This window comes from Crocodylus porosus, unplaced genomic scaffold (assembly GCF_001723895.1).
Source record: "Crocodylus porosus isolate Cpor-Errol unplaced genomic scaffold, CroPor_comp1, whole genome shotgun sequence".
Classification (NCBI taxonomy): Eukaryota; Metazoa; Chordata; order Crocodylia; family Crocodylidae; genus Crocodylus; species Crocodylus porosus.
In genome coordinates this window covers 115,957,043-115,961,446 of record NW_017728931.1, presented here as the reverse complement: position 1 = coordinate 115,961,446, position 4,404 = coordinate 115,957,043, and positions in this window count along the sequence as shown.

The window sequence follows — 4,404 nt, the reverse complement described above, 5'->3', positions numbered from 1 at the left end:
TCCTGTGGGTGTGTGTACTGACCCCCTAGTCCCAGCGTTACCCTGGCCCCTATGTCTTACCTGTTTATTCGCTTCACTCACAGGATCACATATGATTTGGATAAAGTGGAGAAATGGCCCCCAATCAATCAAATGAAACTCAGCAAGGACAAATGCTAAGTCCTGGACTTGGTACAGAATAACTGTGACCACATATACACACTGGGGAATGATTGGCTAGGCTACAGTACTGAAGAGTACTTCAGCACTGTAACCTCAGGGTTAAGGTGGACCATAAGATGAATATAAGCCAACAGAATGGTCTTGTTGTAAAAAAACCCAAACAGTATCCCTGAAAGCCTCAAACCCCACCCCCTCCTCAGGTTACAAATACTTCCTGCTCTAAACTGGGCACTGACTCAGAGATTGAGGATGAAGAGGAAGAAGGGGAACCTATGGACTCTGGTGACCTTGTCATGTCTGAAAGCATGTGTCTCCCCCAAAAAGAGGAGAAATAATCATTCCTTAGCGAGGGATGGTGGTACTTCAGAAGAGAATCACTAGCTCTAAGATGCTTCTTTGAGGATACATTTTGGGAATATTACCCCCTTGAATCTAAGCATTGTTAGGTTCCTTGATAGAAAGGATCCTGGAAGTTCAAGAACCAAATACCTGAGTGATTTCCTGGCCTTAATTTTTTCCTGGGATTGTTTCACAATGCAACAAAGAAATTGCTAGCTGAAGAGACAATAGAGCACTATATATGCAGACAAAAAAGTTAACAAAATGCATTAAAAAAATACAAAAATAAGACCATGAGAGTAACTTGTTAGTAAGGAATACACCCCTTGATTGGCGAGCACAACTTTCCAGGCTATCCTAGATAACACTTAGCCTTTCCTTTCTTTTCTGTCTTTTCTCTCTGCCTGTGCTGGTACCTTCTCAAACCTATCACAATGCTGACCTTTACTCTCAGCTTGCTCTATTTAAATGGATGCAGGGACCTGGGGAAAAAAGCACTTCTCTGAATTCTTGAATCAGAAATGATGAGTCTTCACCTTACTGAAAGAAATGCACATATATTGGATCAACAAAGCACAGTGGTACACAGCCTGGAGGACATGAGCTGCTTTGTACCGCCAAGGGTTGATTTGCATCAACTCCACTGCTGGAATTGCCATCCTTCTCACAAAAACTGAGCATAGTTTCATCCCTGGTCACCTGCTAATGGTTTGAGCCATTTGGAGCAGTTCGACCTCACTGTAATTAACACCTATACACCAATAAAGGACAGAAGAGGATATGTACTTTTTCAGGATGCTGGGTGACCTCTTAAAGACTGTATCTGATGATGAACAATGACCTCCTCATCCTAGTAGAGGTGTGTCAGAGAAATTTGATCTGTGTGTGCTGCCAAGACAGAAGCTACCAGGCATGCGCCATGGCGATGGGCCTTGCAGGTGCCCTTTTCATGACCTGTCGGCCTGTCACTCAGGCCTGACCTAGTTTTTCTCTGGGGAGACTCAGTTGCCTCACAGAGCTTGCAGCTGGGCATGCTCAGAGACTAACTGGAATGAGGTCACCCTTCTGGAAAATTCACTCAGTCAAGCAGCCTGATTGGTCACAGGACTGCTTTAAAAAGTTGTTGGGCCCCTCCCTTGGGGGGGAGACCCGGGAACCCTGTGACAGAGACTGGCTTGCCAGAGACTGTCTCAGAGACAACCCACGTGGCTAGAGATAGTGACTGCTCATCACAGTGCTGTCTCTTAGCTAGGCCCTTAGGCCTACCAGTCTCCTCCTCGCCTTCCTCTCGCTTCGCATCGGTACCGTTTCTCCATTTCGACCTATTGGCATTTGACCTTCGGCCCGCTCGACCTGGTTACGACTTTGGATCACCTCATCGAACTCCTGCTATATCTCAACTTTCTCCGTGTTCAGTTACAGTTTTGTTTGTTTGTTATCCCTTTTCATGAGCTGTCTCCCAACTCTGGGACTAGGCATCAGGTAGTCGCATCTATCCCTGGGCAAGTCCCAGGGGTAGAGAGCAAGGGCTTGTTTGCCGAACCTCGTGAGTGGACAGACCCCCTTGTTTGTTGTATAACTGTAACAAGAAGAAGCATCTGTACCTGCGCCACCAAAGCATAAGTCAATAAATCTGCTTGTTTACAACCATAAAGCTTTTGTGCCACCCCGACTCAACCGCCGTTAATCCCAACCTGTTTGCATCCAATTTGCCCCCACCTGGCCAACCCATCATGACTGAGGAGACCGTGAGCTTGGCTTAGCCAGCTGCCCGGACCCTTCTCGACAAGGTGATTTACTGTATTCTCCAGGAAAGGTTATACAGGAATGGGTAATGCTACAGGTGGCAAGCCTATATGACACGCGGCTGTATGTCCATCCTAGCAAGAGGCAGTATATCTGGGTGAAGCCGAGAACCATATTACTCAATCAGGAGTCCCAGGTTACAACTTAACTGGACTTTTCTGGCTTGGCTTACACCCAACCACCCTACTGGTGCTTCAGTGTTAGCTTTATGCAGGACACAAACTTTCATGACTGCTTCATGGGCCACTGGCAAACCTGCAGCTACTTCCTGTCCTGGAAGAAGTAGTGTGAAATGGAGAAAACAACAAATTAAGATTTTCTGCCAACAATATATGCAAAAGGACCACCAGTGTGCAAGAGCTTGAGAAAGACAATGTGCTTTTTAAGACTGTGCTGAGGGATGCCAGCAATGGCCACGGGCTGTATGGGAGCCTCAAGCTTCATAAACAGTGTTTGAAAGAACTGGTAGAGAATGCAACCCAGGACATAGGAACTCCATCCCACTTCTAAGTGCTAACAGAAACTGACTCCTTCACCCAATTCTTTTTCAATCTAGAAAAAAAGTGTGCAGAATAGAAGATGGCCACCTTAAAACCCCATAGGGCCAAGTGCTCAAGGACCCTGCCAAGATGCAAGAACATGCTATTAGCACATGGAGTGGTTTGCAGCTAAGCCTGCCTGCCCAGAGGTCATTCAACACCTACATGAGGGCCTCCCCAAACTCTCCACATCTGAGGTTGATGAGCTCAAGCAGGAGCTATCCTTGGCAGACCCGATTGCTGTGCTGGGGACTGCACCACAAAAAAGGTACTTGGCCTTAACGGAGGTCTACAAGACTTTCTGGTCCCTCCTTGGTCTGAACCTTCTGCATGTCTTCCAGGAGGGCCCTGAAGATGGAACCCTACTGCTTGTGAGCAGTCCTCACAGTGTTGCCAAAAAAGGAGACCTCAGTGACATTAAGAATTGGTGATCAGTATTGCTAATGTGTACCTATTACAGATCCTAACCAAAGCCCTGGCCAACTGGCTCAAAATGGTCATGGCCTTCGTCATAGGCCACAAACAGCTCTGCCTGTCTAGAAGAACCATTCAAGACAAATTGCTTCTGATACATGACCTGCTGACAGCTGTGTAACTCTTGAGCTTGCACACAGGTTTTGTCTGCCTGGATCAAGAGATTTTGATTGGTTCAACCACAATTTCTTATTGTAGAGTAAAAAGCGTTTGGTTTTGAGCCACTCTTCACTTTTACCATTTGTTTCCTCTACTAGGACATACCTAGCCTCCTGAAGGTAAATGGAATGCTATGTGCTCTGCTTCCAACATTCAGGTGTATCCAGCAGGGCTTCCCCCTCTGCAGAATGCTCTATGTCCTAAATACTGAGCTACTGCTCTACTTGGTGTGACATTGTCTAACAGGCCTGGCTCTCCCATCAGCCATGGTCCTAGCCACTGCCCTCCCCCACCCAAGTTAAGGAAGCAACCTGTGCCCATGATGTGACTGTTTTTGTGAGCAATGAAGGTGACATCTAGTCCCTGATAGAGTTTCAGTGGGCCTACACTTTACCCTAAGCTGGCATCATATAAATCAAAAGCAAAATGTTTCTCTTGGGCACGCGTACTGATACTCAGCTCCCAGCCATGCCTGGAAGCCTGTTTTGTTGTATGATGGTTTTAAAGCCGTGGGCATTTTTCTAGTCTCACTGGCCTATCTAGTGAAGAACTGATAAGGCTTCAGTGAGGTGACTGAGATGGAACCATGTACTGGCACTTGCCCAGCTTCTCCTACCACATCTGGGTCCTGGTCACTGACAACCTACCCTGGCCTAGTTGTGCCATTTTGGATCTGGTAATAATCCTGCTTGAAAGTCTCCAGTTCTTTCATAGAATCATAGAAGTAGTGTCAGAAGGGACCTTGTAGATCATCAAGTCTGACCCCCGCCTGGGCAGGAGGAAAACTGGACTCAAATGAGTCCAACCAGTTAGGCATCAAGCCTCTTCTTAAAGACCCCCCAGGGTAGGAGCCAGCACCACTTCCCTTGGAAGTTGGTTCCAGCTCCTAGCCGCCCTAACTGTGAAGTAGTTCTTGCGGATGTCT